Here is a 21965-nt window from a genome sequence, read left to right as displayed (position 1 = left end):
TGTAATGTTGCTCTCTTAGCTGCCTGATCAGCTTCTTGGTTCCCTTATGCCACTTCTGTGTTCCCTTTTTGGTGTCCTTTACAGTGGGAGACTGAGACCTCAGTGGGTAGATGGACTGCCTCCAAGAGCCTAAAGATTCAATCACCATATTTGATTGGGGACCCTCGGGTGGTCAGGTGGCCTCTTTCTTTCTAAATAGTGGCATGTGTAGGTAGCACCAGAAAGGATACTTGGAGTCATTATAAATGGCTGTTTTTTTTCCTTTTCCCAGCTCTAAAGCTTGAGTCAGGGCTATGAGCTCAGCTAATTGGGCTGAAGTACCTGGTGGCAAAGGTTTAGCCTCTATGGTCTCAAAATTGGAGACTACTACATATCTGAGTGTCCTTTGATCAGACATCCATAAATGGCTTCTCCCATTCAGGAGTTGTTTCACTTGCTGGCTGGGAAAAATAGTCAGTTTGCCCCCAAAAGAGAGTTTTAAAGCATCTTCTATCAGGACTGCAATATCTGCAAGACTTGAAGGCAGGGAAAGATCTCTTCCCAATAAGGGACCAATAATAGGACCCAATAATAGGGACCACCAGAAACTGGTGGGAAAATATTTGTCCACACCAGCAACAAAGAAGTGCTCAGGTGAATATTTTTGTTTTTTTTTTGTTTTTTTTTTGTTTTTTTCTGTAGCACCCAAAATAGTACAGGTTTGGGAAGAGAAGCCTTCGGAGTAGGAGGTCAGGACACAGTAGGTAGCCCCTGTGTCAACCAAGAAATTCTCAGACCCACCTGCCACATGCAATTGTACCCTTGGCTCCAGCCCCATGATGGTTCTCTGTGCCAGGCAGGCTGGCTGGAGCGGCTGCTTTAGCCAAGGTCTTGTTGAACCATCACAAGGGAAGTCTTGGCGCTTGACCTTGAGGCTGTTGGGTCCTGAGGGCACAATGCCGCCCAGTGTCCCAACTGATGACATTTGCAGCATCATTTTAGGAGACTTGTTTTGGTTTGGACACTCTTTGGCCCATTGTCCTGCCTGTCTACAGATTAGGCATTTGCCTCATGCCTTGTCCTTCAAGGGTTGTGCCGTAGGGCTTCCCTGGAGGGCAGCCAGTGTCTGGGCATGCCTTATCTCTTTCCTTTTCTCCCTTTCCTGGGCCTTGGCCTCCCTCTCCTGTTCTCTGTTACAAAAGGTATTGGTGGCTGTCTGGACCATCTCATCTAAAGAGGCAGCAGGGTTCTGCTGCTGTAGCTGTTGTAGCTTTATCCTGATGTCTGATGCACATTGGGACAGGAATTTGTCCTTTAAAATCACTTGTTCCTCATAATAGTCCAAGTCCAGATTGGTAAACTTTTGGAGGGCTTCTTTTAGCCTTTCCAGAAAGGCAATGGTGTTCTCATTGGGCTCCTGAGTTATTGCTGAGACCTGGGCATAGCTGATTACTTTTTGCTGGGCTGCTTTCAGTCCTACCTTTATACAGATCAGAAAATGATCACTTTCCCAGATGTGCTCAGGGCCATTATAATTCCAATTAGCATCTGAGGAGGAGACCACATTCCCCTACTGGGCATTTATCACTTGATGTGTGAAGCCCCATAGCATACCTTTGGGCTTCCTTTAAGATCCTAGCATGCTCAGTGTCAGATAAAGTTTGACTAAATATGACCATGATGTCCTTCCACATCAAGTCAAAGGCCAAGGTAATGTGTTGGAATGTATCTATATATTTGCCTGGGTCATGTGTATAGCTTCCCAGGTCTTGTTTGATCTGTCTTAGTTCTAAGAGGGAGAAGGGCTTACAGACCCGGGTTGGTCTGATTTCTGCTCCAGTTCCGACTAAGGGACATACTCGAGTTGGCTTTTGTGGAGGGGGTGCTCCCAGATATGGGGGGGACGTTTGGATACAAGAAAGAAGCACCAGGTAACTTGGGGGCATAAGCTCCTTCTCTTGGTTGTCTGTGTCTAACACCATTTGCCTAGTATGCTCACTTTTAGGGCATACAACAATCCCATAAGTTAAGACAGAGTTCCTTCATGTCTCTTGAAGTGAAGTGAAGTTGCTCAGTAGTGTCCGACTCTTTGCAACCCCATGGACTGTAGCTTACAAGGCTCCTCTGTCCATGTAATTTTCCAAGCAAGAGTACTAGAGTGGGTTGCCATTTCCTTCTCCAGGGGATCTTCCCGACCCAGGGATTGAACCCGGGTCTCCTGCATTGCAGGCAGACACTTTACCCTCTGAGCTACCAGGGAAGCCGCCATGTCTCTTAGTTGGAAGAAAATTTGGACATAGGGGATCTCTGTGCATTTCCCTTGTCTTTTACAGAATAAGTCTAGCTACAGGATGGTTTTGTAATTTAAGCTCCCATCCTCAGGCCAGTGTTCCTTGTCCCCCAGAGGATACCGTGGCCACTCAGTGGCACAAAAGAGTTTTAAGGAACTTCTCCTTAGAGATAGAATCTCCTTAGAATTTGCCTGCAATGCAGGAGACCTGGGTTCTATTCCTGGGTCAGGAAGATCCCCTGGAGAAGGAAATGGCAACCAACTCCAGTATTCTTGCATGGAAAATCCCATGGACAGAGGAGCCTGATGGGCTACCACCCATGGGGTCACAAGAGTTCGACACAACTTAGTGAGTAAACCACCACCACCACCCTTAGAGACAGAGGATCAATCAGCTTCCAGTTATTAAGGATGCATCTCAAGGCCATCTGTCAACAAGTAGATTGGTTATTTCCCCTCTGAAAGACAGTGATGACAGGGAGGAAAAGAAAAAACTAATAGGCCTCCTTCAATTTCCATGGTCGACTTCCTTAGGGGTAAGTCTTTTTGAAGCTTATCCTACCCAGTACTGTTACAACCTGAGAACCAGGCATCCCCAGGTCAGGGTGCAGATCACTAGGCAAACTGAGGCATGACAGCCTATTGGAGATTGAATCCCCAGGCAGGTCGAAGCATGTTGACCTCCTGGGACCCCTGGACTGGCAGATCCCTGAGCAGGTTGAGGTATGACAACCTTTTGAGGACCAGATCCCTAGGCAGGTCAAGGCAGGTCGACCTCCTGGGATTCCCAGGCTGGAGTTGGGCATCCCCGAAGTCTCCAATGTGACTAGTACTGGGTAGGATTAAGGGGTTGTAATCTTAATTTATTGCTGGCTTGTCACCACGGATAGGAATAGATACCATGATGTAAAGCAACCCAAGCCTGTCCCTGAGACTGGGAACTGGAGAAATAGCCATAAGCCTTATCCTCTTATTGCTCTGAGGGAATGTAAGTCACCAGTTTCCTCCCCTAATCCTCCATAAGAGCAGGTTAGGGTGTCTCCAATGGTAAACATTGTCAAAGACCCACTCTAGGTAATAACAGAAGTAATGACAAAGGAGTGGGCTATCTGGTCCTGTTAAGGGCATTAAGAGTATTTTAATAATAATAAGTGGGGTGGAGTGATGTTGCCTACAAGTGGGCAGGGTCCTAGTTGTAGGAGTTAGTACGTGGCTTAAGAACAAACTGATAAGAGGCAACAGACCAGATGTTCCATAAAAGTGGAGTGGAGATTTGATCCAGGGGTATTTTTGTAACTTTTAGGAGAAGTGTAGTAAGTGGGCCCAAATGGCCTGCAGGGTTAACTCCCAAAGTGGCAAACATTATCCCTGGAAGCCCAGTTGCCCTTGAAGGGATGCCAACAGATGGACTTTTAACAAGCGTACCTGTCACCCATCCTAGCGGGTTCAATGAGAGATGCTGTTGTTGCATATGTTGTAGGAAACACGGAAGATGAAGGCCTGAATATCTAGAGAGACTGGATATTATACAGTATTTTCCTCCCAAGGGCCAGCTATTTTCTGTTTGTTCCTCCAGAAGATTGTAGAGGCAATATTGTGGGCCCAGACACGGCTCAGGAAAAGAGCATGAAACAGGAGGGAAGGGAGCAGGGCACAACTTTTGAAAGAATGACATAGCACAAGTGCATAATGTAAATGGATTAAAATCAAATGGGTCCAAGATAACAAGTCAAATTCAACTAAGCATTGATCCTCAATCTGCAAGCTACACCCAGAGGTGACAGGACAGTTCCAAGGAGTGGGTGGTTCCCTTATTGTTGGAATGATCCTCCCACTCATTAGCATATGAGATCACCCAGCTTGGAAATCACACCACATTCCAACACTGAAGCCCTCTCCTCCTGCAATGGCCCACATCCTGCGGGGTGTGTTTCTCTCTGAATCCAAACAAATCCACCTCTTACCTGTGCTGTGTCTCTCACTGAAATTTTGCGATGAGACATCAGAGCCTGAGCTTCATTAAGTCCTGAGGCCAGGCACTGTGGGTTTTGGTTGGGCTCAAGTCCCAGGAGAGAGGAGCTGAAGGATGGGAGGAAAAACACAGTGGGAAAAACGTGCCGAGGAATCCCCTTCATAACCTGCCAGAAAATCTGCTATATACCTGACCTGTGCTCACAGTTTTCATTGGCTTGATCCTTGGCATAAAGAAAAGTAAGGACAGAAGGGCCCCTACCCTCTTGGGCAACAGCTCCTGGGGCCCACCAGATAGTGGAGCCTTTGGGACACACTGAGGAGTAGCCCCTGCCAGAGTCCCTCAATTGCACTTACTGTTGCTCACCTGTTCATGGTGGGGGGTGGGGGGGCAGGTTCTGTGAGGAAACAAGAGACACAAGGCTGTAAAGGAATTAAGATTTTGTTAGCCATATGTCCTTCCAGCCATCAGAGCAAGGACCTCCTACCTTAACCAGAGGTCTTCTGGAATCTGAGACTGAGCCATGTGAGCTTTCTGCCAAGTTTGTTTTTGCTGTCCGGCTTCCAGCACGCTGGGCTTCTTGACACTTCCCCGGCGCTGGGTTTTCTTTGCATTCTGCTTTTACTGCGGGAGCTTTCACTGTGTTGGGCTTCCACTGTGCTTGGCCTCTGCCCCATGGGGGCCAAGCTGAGGTTGTTTCAGCCAGTTAAATCCAAGTCATGGCATCATAGATGTCAGGGGAGTTTGTAATTTCCTCAGTTCTGTCTCGTCACAGCAAAAATTTGAAGCGACGGACGGACAAGTGTTACAGCCCCATATTACATCTCAGTTTTATTTAGAAAGTAAAGGAAAATACATCCTAGAGGCATGATGGCAGGTAGATCCAAAAGACACAAACAGAAGAGAATCCCCCAATCCTTCTAGGCTTCCTCCTTTTATTCATTTGTCTCCTCTCCTCTGGGCCTGCCCTATGTAAATTGGGCTAGCCAGGAGGGCTGTTTGTTTAGGTCCTTAGGTCCTCACTCTGGTCCTTGGACCTTCCTTTGTTCTATTTTTTTGTGGGCTTTTCCCTTCTTTGTCTTTTAGCCAGAACCATTTTGGACTCCTTTTTCCTATTCTAACTATCTAACTCATTTATTCAGGTAGTCTTGAGAGGGAAACAGACAAGAAGGCCAGGGGTCTCCAAAAGGAGGAAATAGGCTGCAAGTGTCAGACATTTTTTATCTCTCTCTTAAGTGGCAGGAGGAAACAAACAAGTGTTAGATTTTTCCCCTTCTCTATAAAAATTTAAAAAGAGGTTTTGGTTAAAATTCTGTGTTGCCAGGATGACACCTGACTCCACCTGAACTTAACTTTTCTCAAACCTTGAGCTAACCAATGTGTTTTTCTTATGGAAATATTTTTCTTCTTAAGCCATGTTAATGAACTTTATATTTACCCTAGACTCTGTCTTTCTTCAGGTTGTTTCCACTGAAGACTTAGAACTGATAAGGGCTCAACAAACCAGTATGTTTTACTCCTATCATTGTTCTCCTAATCTATGTTAATGAAACTATATATTTACTTGGAAACCTGCCTCTCTTCAAGATTCATGCCAATGGTTTTATTGCCCGGAATGACTCACCTGGTGCCAGTGTTATCTCAAAATGCATGTTGTGGGTGAGGGGCCTGGTGCCACTCTGAGTTTTGAGACATCTCCTTTCCATAATTAACAGTTTGCTAGTAGCTCTACAACATCCAGCTGAAGACTAGCAGGGGGGCACTCTTTCTGTCCCCTTCTGATGTCTATGTCAGATGCTTTCTCTATCTCTTTTATACTTTAATAAAACTCTATGACACAAAAGCTCTGAGCAATCAAGCCTCATCACTGGCACTGGATTGAATTCTTCTCCTCCAGAGGCAAAGAATCCCAGGGTCTTTCATGGTTCAACAATAACCTTTCAGTCCTTTTAGCAGAGAGCTATTGAATATGAATTTATGTCAGGAGTATATGGAAAACAGACACTTTTTGTTAGATCTCGTAGTGTTTACATTCTAGTGATCAGATATAGAAAATAATAACCTAGCATGTACTATAACACAATACATAAATATTATTTGAGATAAAGATGTGGACTGTGATTTTTATTTTTTTATTTTATTTTATTTATTTTTTGGGCTGTGATTTTTAAAAATCCCCTGGATCATCGAAAAAACAAGAGAGTTCCAGAAAAACATCTATTTCTGCTTTATTGACTATGCCAAAGCCTTTGACTCAGTGGATCACAATAAACTGTGGGAAATTCTGAAAGAGATGGGAATACCAGACCACCTGACCTGCCTCTTGAGAAACCTATATGCAGGTCAGGAAGCAACAGCTAGAACTGGACATGGAACAACAGACTGGTTCCAAATAGGAAAAGGAGTACATCAAGGCTGTATATTGTCACCGTGCTTATTTAATTTAGATGCAGAGTACATCATGAGAAATGCTGGACTGGAAGAAGCACAAGCTGGAATCAAGACTGCCAGGAGAAATATCAATAACCTCAGATATGCAGATGACACCACCCTTATGGCAGAAAGTGAAGAGGAACTAAAAAGCCTCTTGATGAAAGTGAAAGTGGAGAGTGAAAAAGTTGGCTTAAAGCTCAACATTCAGAAAACGAAGATCATGGCATCTGGTCCCATCACTTCATGGGAAATAGATGGGGAAACAGTGGAAACAGTGTCAGACTTTAATTTTTTGGGCTCAAAAATCACTGCAGATGGTGACTGCAGCCATGAAATTAAAAGACACTTACTCCTTGGAAGGAAAGTTATGACCAATCAAGATAGCATATTAAAAAGCAGAGATATTACTTTGTCAACTAAGGTCTGTCTAGTCAAGGCTATGGTTTTTCCAGTAGTCATGTATGGATATGAGAGTTGGACCATAAAGAAAGCTGAGTGCCGAAGAACTGATGCTTTTGAACTGTGGTGTTGGAGAAGACTCTTGAGAGTCCCTTGGATTGCAAGGAGATCCAACCAGTCCATCCTAAAAGAAATCAGTCCTGGGTGTTCATTGGAGGGACTGATGTTGAAGCTGAAATTCCAATACATTGGCCACCTGATGCAAAGAGCTGACTAATTTGAAAACACCATGATGCTGGGAAAGATTGAGGGCAAGCAGAGAAGGGGACGACAAAGGATGAGATGGTTGGATGGCATCACCAACTCAATGGACATGAGTTTGGGTGAACTCTGGGAGTTGGTGATGGATAGGGAGGCCAGGCATGCTGTGGTTCATGGGGTTGCAAAAAGTCGGACACGACTGAGACTGAACTGAACTGAAAAGGCAAGTGAGTGAATTCTTTTAGGAGGTGATATTTAAATGAAGACCTGATCTATAGGGAGGAATTGCCAATATGACTATCTGGGGGAAGATAGAAGAAAAGAAAGAACTCCTGCAGGGTCTCCATGGGTGGAACAAGCCTGATGAATATGGGAGTTTGAAAGTTAACAGATGATGTTGGAGCATGTTAAAGGATGGAGAGATGCTGTTTAGAGACAGGAGGAGTTAGATCATAAAGGACCTTATAGAATACAGAAAAGAATTTAGATTTTTAATCTGAATGTGGTTGAGAGCTGCTGGATGGATTTTAAAAATAGAAGTGTGTCTGATTTATGCTTATAAAGTTTTGGGATTTGGAGCCTCCTATTCTGGTCCTTGGGGCTTCCCAGGTGGCTCAGTGGTGAAGAATCCACTTGCCAGTGAAGGAGACATGGGTTAAATTCCTGGGTCATGAAGATGCTGGGAAGGCAACCACTCCACTATTCTTGCCTGGAAAATCCCATGGACTGAGAAGCCTTTCAGGCTACAGTCCATGGGGTCGTGAAGAGCTGGACACGACTGAGCACACACACACATTCTGGTCCTTACGTCTATGACAAAAGGCCTTCAAAGAGGTGGCTTGGGGTTTGCTAGTGGGATACTGTTTCCTTTTATCTATGATGTTTGTATTTCATAAAATTTTAATACTGAGTCCCACCCTGACTCAATTTTAGGAAGCTCTTTCTCCTAGACTCTGTATTCCAGTTTTACCTGTTGTATAGACAGGCACTTAATTCTTCAACCATTCTCAACCTTTGCTGATTCTCTTGTCTTGTCCATATTAGAGAGCTATAAAGAAATTTTATTCTCCTCACCTGCAAAAACAAATTTAAAAACCTAAACAAACAAACCCCCAAACCTTCAACATCTCAAACTCCATTTTAGACTTCCTGAGACTCAAGAAAAGTTGAGTGCATTAGCACCGCCCTCCCAAAGTATATAATATTAATGGTGTTAAATAATGCCAAATGCCCCCTACCCCTTATTCATTCACTGTCATAACTGACAGTCATTTTCCAAATTGGAGTACACTTAATGGCTATTCTAGACCCAGGGTATCCAGCCTGCTTAACAAAAGTCTTAGGCTACTAACCTAGACAAAAGATCAGTGATTTTAAAGATATTCCTCACCTCTTTCCTCAAAAACATTTTCCTCAACATTATCAGTTCAGTTCAGTTCAGTCACTCAGTAGCGTCTGACTCTTTGCAACCCCATGAATTGCAGCACGCCTGGCCTCCCTATCCATCACCAACTTCTGGAGTCCACCCAAACTCATGTCCATTGAGTTGGTGATGCCATCCAACCATCTCATCCTCTGTCATCCCCTTCTCCTCCTGCCCTCAATCTTTCCCAGCATCAGGGTCTTCTCAAATGAGTCATCTCTTCACATCTGGTGGCCAAAGTATTGGAATTTCAGCTTTAGCATCAGTCCTTCCAAAGGACACCCAGGACTGATCTCCTTTAAAATAGACTGATTGGATCTCCTTGCAGTCCAAGGGACTCTCAAGAGTCTTCTCCAACACCACAGTTCAAAAGCATCAATTCTTTGGTGTTTAGCTTTCTTCACAGTCCAACTCTCACATCGATACATGACCACTGAGAAAACCATAGCCTTGACTAGATGGACCTTTGTTGGCAAAGTAATGTCTCTGCTTTTGAATATGCTATCTAGGTTGGTCATAACTTTCCTTCCAAGGAGTAAACGTCTTTTAATTTCATGGCTGCAATCACCATCTGCAGTGATTTTGGAGCCCAGAAAAATAAAGTCAGAAGAGATACCCCACGTCTAAGGTAAGAGAAACCCAAGTAAGATGGTAGGCACTGAGAGAGGGCATCAGAGGGCAGACAGACTGAAACCACAATCACAGACAACATTATCAAGACCGTGCTTTTTGACGTATGTTCTCTGTGATGAAAAAACACTGAAAACAAACAGGAGTCACTCTGTATAAACAAGTACAGAAGAGGCAGAAACTCAGTTAAGTAGATGCCTCCTTTGTAATTTATAATTTAAGAGATCAGATGCACTAAGAACTGAACTAAACCTTTATTTTGTCATTGAACAATACTGTTTTGAATGACACTTAGACCACAATCAATATTTGAATTAAAAGTTTAACTCAAAAAACACAGTTTTCTTAAACATACACATTTCTTCTTTTCAGAATTAGGTAAGCAATAATAGAAAAGTGACTAACTTTTGCTCTGTATTGTTTGTTACTTACTTCATGGGCAGTGCCCATTGAGTCAAACAATGCTACGTGTAGTAGCACTCTATTAGACTCTATAGAAGCAAAACAAATTTGAGCCTTCACACTGTAAGTGCATTTGTGGTAATTAGATAGACCAAACAATTATAATCAAGTTGTAATTAACATATGTAACAAAATTCTTAAATTTCTATGAAAATCAAAATACCTATGTAGAGCAGAGTAAAGATGGTTACTGTAAAAACTAAATTAAATCTATCCTAGGGATTTTAGTTATGGTGTATATAACTGAATGGTAACCAAATACTTTCGTGATTGTTATGATAACCCCAAAGTTGACTCGTTTCTCCACAAATATTATTAGAAAGCAACATTTAAGTGACTTATTGCAGTACACTTTTAAATCAATTTAAAATAAATAATCCTGTGAATATTTAACTGAACTTGCTGCAGTTTTACTTTTGGCAATTTGATCAGGATTTTTGTGCCAGATCTAGATCTAAGAGATTTGGGATTTGCAGGCAATATTGCTCTGTTTCACAAAAATATGCTTAATCAGTTCCAGTTAGAAAGATAACAATCAGAAAAGCATGCCAAGGAAAGAACGCAACCCACTTCAGATTTCTCTTTGGAAATGGAACATAGGTTAAAAAACATTTAAAAACAATAATACCATTGATATGCAGTCAAAACAGATTTATTAAGAGAAAAGGAGCATAACTCTTTTAACTCTAAACTTAGCTGTAACCTGTGCTCTTATTAAGAAAAAGAACCGAGAAGCTTAATAGGTAGCACTAGTGGTAAAGAATCTGCTTGCTGATGCAGGAGACGCAAGTGATGCAGGTTTGATCCCTTGGTCCGGAAGATCCGCTGGAGAAGGGAATGGCTACCCACTCCAGGATTTTTGCCTTGAAAATTCCATGGATTGAGGAGCCTGGCAGGCTATAGTCCATGGTGTCTCAAAGAGTTGGACACAACTAAGCGACTGAAGCACAAAGCACACATAACAGGAAATAAGGGGAAAACTGTTATAATTGAGTGGATGAAAGTTCAGTTTCTTGAGTAAGATAGTCCTTGCTTTCAGTCCTTACTCTGTTGCTTACTAGCTGTATGATCTGAAACAAGTCTCTTATTCTAATAAGAATCCACCTGCAATGTGGGAAACCTGGGTTCGATCCCTGGGTTGAGAAGATCCCCTGGAGAACGGAATGGCTATCCATTCCAGTATTCTGGCCTGGAGAGAGTCGGACATGATTGAGCAACTTTCACTTTCTTATTCTAAGACTCAGTTTCCTCATGTGTAAAATGGCAACAATACTGGGGAGCTTAAGTAAGAGTGTAGATAAAGCAGTTGGTAAAATGCTTAATTCATAATTGGCACTAAACAGATAGTTCTTTCATTCATTCATTCAATATATGTATTTTTTAGTTATCAGCTATATGTCAGGCATTCTGTTGGCTACTTGGAATATCACAGGAGCAAGATTCTTGTTGTCATGAATTTATAGTTTAATAAGAATAAATTAAAATAATCAATTACAAGAAAAGGGCTGTGGGAGTATGGAAGCACTTGATAATTCATGAAAAAAGTTGGGGAAGGAGGTAAGCCAGAGAAGTCTGCTTGAACGAGATGATTTTTAAGCTAGAAATGCAGGGACAGACAGGTTGAGCAGGAAATAAGGTGCCAGAGTGTTCCAGACAGAAGAAAAAGCTTATAAAAATGGCTGTAATTTTTTCAGAGACTCGGATAGGCCTATGCTTTTCTCATCTTCACCTCTGGCCATTTTCGTGTGTTGTAATCTCTGTCTGGAACACACTTGAGCCTTGTTGTACTTTCCCCCTGTGTACTCGCTGTAACACAGAGGTTGTTACTAATTGTCGAGTGAAGATGTGGCCAGGATTTGTAAGATCGTATTAGGTCAGTGCAAATGTAATTGCAGTTTTGGACCATGAGTTTTAAATCATCATAACTGGGGAGGGAGGTGGGAGGGGGGTTCAGGATTGGGAACACGTGTACACCCGTGGTGGATTCATGTTGATGTATGGCAAAACCAATGCAATATTGTAAAGCAATTAGCCTCCAAAAAAAAAAAAAAGACATAAAATATAACTAGGCTCAAATGCATCTTTATTAAACAAATAGGAGTTGTAAAAGCAACACATTTTTGCCAACAACAAATAAGTCTGTTTATTCCTGTAGCATAAAAATCCATGCCTCAGGATTCAGCAAACTCTTGGAAAGTACTTTCTGAATCCTGCTGATTGTGGAAGACTTTTCGCTGCCAAAAGTTGTTGAAATGCCTGAAGGAGCGGTAGTCCGTTGGTGAGAGGTCATGTGAATGAGTGAATATGGGTTGCTAGGAATTTCCTAGCCCAATTGCTTCACCTTTTGGTTGTGCAACTTACTGTAGGGTGTTGTTGTGGAGAAGAATTTGGCCCTTTCTGTTGACCAGTACCGGCTGCAGGCATTGCAATTTTCTATGCATCTCATTGATTTGCTGAGCATACTTCTCAAATGTAATTATTTTGTCAGGATTCAGAAAGCTGTAGTGGATCAGACCAGCAGCAGGCCACCAAACAGTGATCATGACCTTTATTTGGTGCAAGTTTGGGCTTTCCTGGTGGCTCAGATGATAAAGAATCTGCCTGCAATGCAGGGGACCTGGGTTAGATCCTTGGGTTGGGAAGATTGCCTTGGAGGAGTAAATGGCAACCCCTCCAGTATTCTTGCCTGGAGAATCCCATGGACAGAAGATCCTGGTGGGCTATCGTCCATGGAGACACAAAGAGTCATACACAATTGAGTGACTAACTTTGGCTCTGGGAAATGCCTTGGAGCTTCTTCTCAGTCCAACCACTGACCCTGGTCATCACTGGTTGTCATATAAAATACACTTTTCATCAAAATCACAACCCAATAAAGAAATGGCTCATTGTTGTTGTGTAGAGTAAGAGAAGACAACACTTCAAAACAATGAGTTATTTTATTTGTGGTCAGCTCATGTGGCACCCACTTATCCAGCTTTTTCATGCCACTATGCTCTTCATCTCCAAGGCTCTCATCTCCTTTGCAAAACTTCTTGAACGACCACTGCACTGTATGTTCATTAGCAGTTCCTGGGCCAAATGCGTTGCTGATGTTGCCAGTTGCCTCCACTGCTTTATGACCCATTTTGAACTCAAATAAGAAAATCGCTCAAATATGCTTTTTATCTAACGTCATTTCCCTAGTTTAAAATAAACATAAAATAAACATCAAGAAATAAGTGATTTGGAAAAAAAATAAAGCAAGAAATATACATTAAAATAACATAACCACATTCACTTAAGCATGTATTCTAGTATCAAATGGCAAAGTTCAACAATGCAAAAACTTCAATTACTTTTGCAGCAACCTAATATTAGTGCCTTTTAAGCCACTTAAAATTATATGGAATTTATCTATAAAATCACAGGAAATTGAAATTTTGTTAAATATGTGTGCATGTACCTCTGTGTGTGTGGTAGTGTAGTTTCCTGAAGGGTTATACTCCCCATTATACTTTATTAATTACCTTGAAGAAAGGAGAAATGGATGTTCCTGGGCTGCTAAGAAAAGAGACTGATAGGTGGAATGGTCCAGAAGCTTCAAGTAAAAGCATTAAGTTTCAGATAGCCCCAGGGTCAATGTGAAAATGGTATCTGCTGTGATAAGAGGCCAATAACGTGAATCAGGAAGGAAAACTGTACCCAACAGGATATAATGTTTAAGTGTGCAGAATAAATCGGTTCAGTTCAGTCGCTCAGTTGCGTCCGATCTGCTACCCCATGGACTGCCACATGCCAGGCTTCCCTGGCCATCACCAACTCCTGGAGCTTGCTCAAATTTATAGCTTGGACTATATGGACATTTGTCAGCAAAGTGATGTCTCTGCTTTTAAATATGCTGTCTAAGTTTGTCATAGATTTTCTTCCTAGGACCAAGAGTCTTTTAATTTCATGGCTGAAGTCACCATCTGCAGTGATTTTTAGAGCCGAAGAAAATAAAGTCTGTCACTGTTCTCATTGTTTCCCCATCTATTTGCCATGATGTGATGGGATCGGATGCCATGATCTTAGTTTTTTGAATGCTATGGCAGTGACAACAGACACATGACTGTATCCTGAGAAAACTCACAGAGGACTTTATGCTAAAGCAAAAGCAAAAGTGTTAGTCACTCAGTGTGCCGACTCTTTGTGACCCTGTGGACTGTAGCCCAACAGGCTCCTCTGTCCGTGGGATTCTCTAGGCAAGAATACTGAAGTGGGTTGCTATTCCCTTCTCCAAGGGATCTTCCTGACCCAGAGATCGAAACTAGGTCTCCTGCATTGCAGGCAGGTTCTTTACTGTCTGAACTACCAGAGAAAGCTAAATTATGACCCAAGATATGCAGGTCAGAGACAGAAGAGGAACTGGAAAAATGCTTTGATTTTCCTATTCCACTCCTTGGATGGACATCAAGAAGATAAGACCAGTCAATCTTAAGGGAGATCAACCCTGAATATTCATTGTAAGGACTGATGCTGAAGCTGAAGCTCCAGTATTTTGGTCACTTGATGCATACAGCCAACTCATTGGAAAAGTCCCTGATGCTGGGAAAGATTGAGGGCAGAAGGAAAAGAGGGTGTCAGAGGATAAGACTGTTGGCTGGCATCACTGATGCAATGGACATAAACTTGGGCAAACTTCGAGAGATGGTGAGGCATAGGGAGGCCTGGCGTGCTGCTGTCCATAGTGTCACAAAGAGTTGGACATGACTGGGTGACTGAAGAACAACAACATTGCAATCCAAATAGACTAAAAATTATTCAACCTAACTTACAAGGCCCTCCATGACCTCGCCTCTCTTTAGGTCCCCTTCCTTATCTCTTACTACATCTCCAAGTGGTTCCCTGGACTTCTAGTTTCTTTAAGACTGGTTCTCATACTTCTCTGCTAATACACAGTATTTTGTTTTGCCTGACATTTTTTTTTTCTGAGATAATTCCTCCATAGCCTTAAGATCTCTCCTTATACATTGCCTCTTCCAAGAAGCCCTAAGTACAGGAGATGCCTCTGCTTCCACTGTCTTAGCACTCATCACACTCCACCCTCTGCCAGAATAAACTCCATCTTGTAAGGGTAAGGATCAAGCTTACCTTGATATCCATGATATGTAGCATGGTACTGTTACATAGTAGATATTTAGTAAGTGTTTTTGGAGAACATATCTGATTTGCCAACTGAGTTAATGGGTGAGTGAATTGATAAGGCAAAAAACAAACAAACAAAAAAACCCACATAAAAAGTCAAAAATCAAAATGACAAAAAAACTTCAAGACCATGGATAAAAAAGAAAAAGCAAGACACTCTTGAGCTTTGCCCATAGTGTTTACAAAGAGTTTACCACTCATCTTATTTAAGTTTTTTACAAAACCTTGTTAAAATGAAAGGTTTATCCCTATTTTATAGGCAAGGAATTTAAACCTCAGAAAAATAGTTGTTGTTCAGTTCCTAAGTCAAGTCCAACACTTTGCAACCCTGTGGACTGCAGCATACCAGGCTTTTCTGCCTTTCCCTATCTCCCAGAGTTTGCTCAAATTCATGTCCATTGAGTGGATGATGCTATCTAACCATCTTATCCTTTGCCTCCTCTTTCTCCTTTTGCCTTCAGTCTTTCTCAGCATCAGGGTCTTTTCCAACGAGTTAGCTCTTCAGGTGGTCAAAGTATTGGAGCTTCAGCTTCAGCATCAGTCCATCCAATGAATATTTGGGGTTGATTTCTTTTAGGATTGACTGGCTTGATCTCCTTGAAGTCCAAGGGATTCCCAAGAGTCTTCTCCAGAACCACAATTCAAAAGCATCAATTGTTTGGTGCTCAGCCTTCTTTATAGTCCAACTCTCACATCCATACATAATTACTGGGGAAACCATAGCTTTGACTATCTGGACCTTTGCTGGTAAAGTGATGTCTCTGCTTTTTAATATGCTGTCTAGGTTTGTCATAGCTTTGCTTCCAAGGAGCAAGTGTCTTTTAATTTCATTGATGAAGTCACTATCTGAAGTGATTTTGGAGCCCAAGAAAATAAAATCTGTCACTGCTTCCACCTTTCCTACTTCTATTTGCCATGAAATGATGGGACTGGATGCCATGATTTTAGTTTTTTGAATGTTGATATTCAAGCCAGCTTTTTCACCTTCATCAAAAGGCTCTTTACTTCCTATTCAACTTCTCCCATTAGAGTGGTATCTGAAAAATCAATACCTTACTAAAGACTAAACTCATAGTATTAGAAGAGCTTGTCAGTCAGTCAATTCAGTTGCTCAGTCACGTCTGACTCTTTGTGATGCCAGGCCTCCCTGTCCATCACCAACTCCCAGAGTTTGCTCAAACTCATGTCCTTTGAGTCGGTGATGCCATCCAACCATCTTGACCTCTGTCATCCCTTTCTCCTCCTGCCTTCAATCTTTCCCAGCATCAGGGTCTTTTCGAATGAGTCAGTTCTTCATGTCAGGTGACCAAAGTATTGGAGTTTCAGCTTTAGCATCAGTCCTTCCAATGAATATTCAGGACTGATTTCCTTTAGGATTGACTGGTTGTTCTCCTTGAAGTGCAAGGGACTCTCAAGAGTCTTCTCTGACACCACAGTTCAAAAGCACCAATTCTTTGGGATTCAGCTTTCTTTATAGTCCAACTCTCACATCCATACATGACTACTGGAAAAACCATAGCTTTGACTAGACGGGCCTTTGTCAGCAAAGTAATATTTCTGCTTTTTAATATGCTGTCTAGGTTGGTCATAACTTTTCTTCCAAGGAGTGTCTTTTAATTTCATGGCTGCAGTAACCATCTGTAGTGATTTTGGAGCCCAAGAAAATAAAGTCTGTCACTGTTTTCATTGTTTCCCCATCCATTTGCCATGAAGAGCTTGGACTAGAATCAAATCAGAAATGAAAAGGTTTTGAGTTAGAGAGTAAAATGTAAATACAAAAATATTGTTAAGTGCTGTAGAACTTCGATTACTAAGTAGACTCACATGTATTGATATTTAAAGTAAAATAAATATGATCACCTTTGATGTGAGTATAAAGTTTGGTTTTCCACAGTTTTATGGACATGATAAAATTATTGCATTTTTTAAAGTTTGAAAATATGTAGGTAAAAGTATTGTAGTCCACCTAGTATTTGGATGAGTAAATGCTTTACCCAAACAAACAGTGGGTCATGGACCACACGATCCAAAGCATACAGTGAGTCACGTGGTCATGAGTTATTTCACTGTGGGAAAGCTGAGAGTTGGAAATTCAGCCCCAGATATCTTACATCTCCCCTTCTTGGATCCCAGCTTTGTCATGATAAAGGGGTTTGCATAAATCAGTGAAGCTATAAGCTAACTCTTGCAGGACCATGTGTAGGCAGAGGACCCAGAGATCAAATTGGCAACATTTTTTGGATCATAGAGAAAGCAAGGGAATTCCAGAAAAAAAAAAATCTGCTTCTGCTTTATTGACCATGCTAAAGCCTTTGACCACGTGGATGACAACAAACTGTGGAAAATGCTTAAAGAGATGGGAATACCAGACCACCTTACCTGTCTCCTGAGAAATCTGGAAAAGCAACAGTTAGAACTGAACATGGGAACAACAGATTGTTCAAAATTGGGAAAGGAGTCTGTCTGTATATTGTCACCCTGCTTATTTAACTTTTATGCAGATTACATTATGAAAAATGAGAGGCTGGATGAACTACCATCTGGAATCAAGATGGCTGGGTGAAATATCAACAACCTCAGATATGCAAATGATACCACTCTAATTGCAGAAAGTGAAAAGGAAGTAAAGAGCCCCTTGATGTGGGTGAAAGAGGAGAGTGAAACTAGCTTAAAACTTAACACTAAAAAAACTAAGATCATGGCATCCAGTCCCATCACTTCATGGTAAATAATGAAAGTTGCTCATTCATGTTTATCTCTTTGTGACCCATGGACTATACAGTCCATGGAATTCTCCAGACCAGAATACTGGAGCTGGTAGCCATTCCCTTCTCCCGGGGATCTTCCAAACCCAGGGATCAAATCCAGGTCTCCCACATTGCAGGTTGATTCTTTACCAACTGAGCCACAAGGGAAGCCAAATAGAAGGAGGGAAAGTGGAAGCAGTTACAGATTTTACTTTTGGGGGCTCCAAAATCACTTTGGACAGTGACTATAGCCATGAAATTAAAAGACGCTTGCTCCTTGGAAGGAAAGCTATGACAAACCTAGACAGCATATTAAAAAGCAGAGACATCACTTTGTTGACAATGGTCTGTAAAGTCAAAGCTATGGTTTTCCCAGTAGTCATGTGTGGATGTGAAAGCTGGCCCATAAAAAATGCTGAGTGCCAAAGAATTGATGCTTTCAAAATGTGGTGCTGGAAAAGACTCTTGAGAGTCATTTGGACTTCAAGGAGATCAAACCAGTCAATCCTAAAGGAAATCAACCCTAACTATTCATTGTATGGACTGATGTTGAAGCTGATGCTCCAATACTTTGGCCACCTGACTCAAAGACTCTGATGCTGGAAAAGATTGAGGGAAGGAGGAGAAGGGGGTGACAGAGGATTAGATGGTTGGATATCATCACCATCTCAATGGACATGAGTTTGAGTGAACTCCAGGAGACACTGAAGGACAGTGAAGCCTGGCGTGCTGCAGTCCATGGGGTCACAAATGGTCTGACACGACTTAGGAACTGAACCACCACAACAAATCTACATCTGCTGATAAACAAATATCACCATTTTTAACCCACAGCGTTTGCCCAGTTTTTCTCAGAGTAAACATATTTTTAGGAGTGGAGATTTAAAAAAATCTATATCTCTAACATTTTTAATGTACATTAATTAAAATAAATGTAAATGGCACCTCCAAACTTGAGTGACTAGAATATTGAGAGAATTAAAGTTAAACTTAAAGTTCTTGATACAAATATTTTGCAAATGCAAATCAATGGGCCAGGCTTTAACATCTGGTAAATAGTAGTACAATAGATGATGAAGAATATCTATACTTCAAACACCTTTAACTTAGCAAGGTTTGGGTATTGTTCCTTTCTTGTTAGATCCTGTCATCATAAGATTTATGTCTTAAACATAGTATGTCATATTTATGTCAAATATAATATGTCAAATTTCTGTCATAAATATAGTAATTTATTTGCAAGAAGATCTCTTATGAGATTTTACTTTTATGATTGTCATTTTTATTATTAACCTTGAGCTTTGATGCTTGTTTACTTGAGTATTATGGAAAATTGTACTTAATCTTTGTGGATTCTTTTTAGGAAATTAGATTTTTAAATCATTCATATTTAACCAGCTGGCAATTACTTAACTGATCTTGTTGTAACAGATGTAATCTCTTTACAATAGAATTAAGTCCATATGTATACAAGGCTGTTTAGAATCTCACAGAGTTAGAAATGAATGAATTAATATCAATTATGATTAAATAAAAAGTTTCTGAATGTAACAGAAACATCTGTAAAAGAAACAAAAATCAATAAGAATTTTTGAATTTAAACCAAATCCTGAATTTCTATAGAGGATTAGCAGAGCCCATCCAGTTGGGACTAATATCAATGTTCTCATCTTTTTTTTGAATGATGTATACTATTCTCTTGAGAAATCTGTATGCAGGTCAGGAAGCAACAGTTAGAACTGGACATGGAACAGCAGACTGGTTCCAAATAGGAAAAGGAGTATGTCAAGGCTGTATATTGTCACCCTGCTTATCTAACTTATATGCAGGATACATCATGAGAAATGCTGGACTGGAGGAAGCACAAGCTGGAATCAAGATTGCTGGGAGAAATATCAGTAACCTCAGATATGCAGATGACACCACCCTTATGGCAGAAAGTGAAGAGGAACTCAAAAGCCTCTGTTGCTGTTGCTAAGTCGCTTCAGTCGTGTCCGACTCTGTGCAACCCCATAGATGGCAACCCACCAGGCTCCCCCGTCCCTGGGATTCTCCAGGCAAGAACACTGGAGTGGGTTGCCATTTCCTCCTCCAATGCATGAAAGTGAAAAGTGAAAGTGAAGTCACTCAGTCGTGTCCGACTCCTAGCGACCCCATGGACTGCAGCCCACCAGGCTCCTCCATCCATGGGATTCTCCAGGCAGGAGTACTGGAGTGGGGTGCCATTGATGAAAGTGAAAGAGGAGAGTGAAAAAGTTGGCTTAAAGCTCAACATTCAGAAAATGAAGATCATGGCATCCGGTCCCACCACTTCATGGGAAATAGATGGGGAAACAGTGGAAACAGTGTCAGATTTTATTTTGGGGGGCTCCAAAATCACTGCAGATGGTGACTGCAGCCATGAAATTAAAAGACGCTTACTCCTTGGAAGGAAAGTTATGACCAACCTAGATAGCATATTCAAAAGCAGAGACATTACTTTGCCAACAAAGGTCCGTCTAGTCAAGGCTATGGTTTATCCAGTGGTCATGTATGGATGTGAGAGTTGGACTGTGAAGAAGGCTGAGTGCCAAAGAATTGATGCTTTTGAACTGTGGTGTTGGAGAAGACTCTTGAAAGTCCCATAGACTGCAAGGAGATCCAACCAGTCCATTCTGAAGGAGATCAGCCCTGGGATTTCTTTGGAAGGAATGATGCTAAAGCTGAAACTCCAGTACTTTGGCCACCTCATGTGAAGAGTTGACTCATTGGAAAAGACTCTGATGCTGGGAGGGATTGGGGGCAGGAGGAGAAGGGGATGACAGAGGATGAGATGACTGGATGGCATCACTAACTCGACGGACCTGAGTCTCAGTGAACTTCAGGAGTTGGTGATGGACAGGGAGGCCTGGCGTGCTGCGATTCATGGAGTCGCAAAGAGTCGGACACGACTGAGCGACTGAACTGAACTGATACTATCCAAGGGCTTTCCATGTAGTGCCAGCAGTAAAGAGCCTGTCTGCCAGTACAGGAGATGTACTAGATGGGGTTCGATCCCTGGGTCAGGAAGATCCCCTGGAGGAGTACACGGCAACCCACGCCAGTATTCTTTCCTGCAGAATCCCATGGACAGAGGAACCTGGTGGGCTACAGTCCTCGGGTCGCAGAGTTGGGCACGACTGAGGCGACTTAGCATGTACGCAGGCATACTATCTGAGGTGGGTCCCAAACCCTTGGATGAGATACTCTCGATATTTTTTCTTACGTCTGCTGTCTGCCTGCAAAAGTTCTGTGGAAGACTCTAAGACCTTAGAAAATGCTAAAGCTGCCTGACAGGAATCTATGTCCTAGAAGTCTACCATTTCCTAGGTTAGATGGAACGTGAGTGAGAAATAAACCTCTATTGTGTTAGGACATTGAGATTTAGGGATAGTCTGTTTTGGTAGGTAGTCTAACCTGAATAATACAGAGGATGTGAGGGAAATCCCAAAGATTCAGTGTGTCTCATGTTTTCCTCTCAACATCCTCAACCTTGCTGCATATTAAAGTATCATTAATTATGCACCAATTGGTCTAAATAAGAGTAGCTTTGATTTGGATATTGCTAGGAAATCTATTTGTTGCTTGTTTCCAGCATTTCTGCAATAAGAAATGTAAGTCTAAATTATAATTATACAGTGCTTACCACAGGGCCAAAATATTCCCTTTGTCCCACAAAACATTGAAATGATTTTGTTAGTGATTACTGATGTTTTCCTCTCCCACAAGCTCCATATTTTATGCTAAGACAATTTCCTATCAGTAGAAAAAGCACAATTTGGAATTCTGGGGAGTCTGATTTAATGAAAAGCTGTATTGATAGTTAAAACTCATTTCAATTACAGTTAACCCTCAACTTATCTGCACTTATAAAATGAATATATTTTCTATTAGAAAACCACAATTTTATGCTAGCTATCAGACTGATTAATTTTTAGCAATATAAAGTTTCTTATTCTTTAAATGTACACCAAAAATTTGGTCCTGAAGGCTAACAAAAATAGTACAGATATTTCTGAAGCAGTGTGCACTACTTTGACTTAATTATACACAGAACACAAATAATAAGTCTCTGTTGTTCTGAAATAGCATTTTTGACTTATTGATTTTATGGGTAAATGAAGTATTTATCTTGATTAATTCAACCTAAGAGGATATGAGCATTTTACATTGTCATTTTACGGA

The 21965-nt window shown here is 41.5% G+C and overlaps 1 long non-coding RNA gene across 1 annotated transcript in view; it reads left to right on the top strand.

Annotated features, from left to right (window-relative positions):
* LOC133247169 (uncharacterized) overlaps positions 1-21673 on the top strand; it is a 41535-nt gene extending 19862 nt beyond the window's left edge. Inside the window, exon 3 of the long non-coding RNA XR_009736288.1 lies at positions 20861-21673. This is a non-coding gene — a long non-coding RNA (uncharacterized LOC133247169). The remainder of the gene's footprint in view (positions 1-20860) is intronic.
* Positions 21674-21965: the final 292 nt, after the last annotated feature.

The sequence above is a fragment of the Bos javanicus genome, chromosome 5 (genome assembly GCF_032452875.1).
Source record: "Bos javanicus breed banteng chromosome 5, ARS-OSU_banteng_1.0, whole genome shotgun sequence".
In the NCBI taxonomy this organism is placed as follows: Eukaryota; Metazoa; Chordata; class Mammalia; order Artiodactyla; family Bovidae; genus Bos; species Bos javanicus.
Note: the sequence above shows the minus strand (reverse complement) of the source record. Positions and strands in the feature narration are given on the sequence as shown.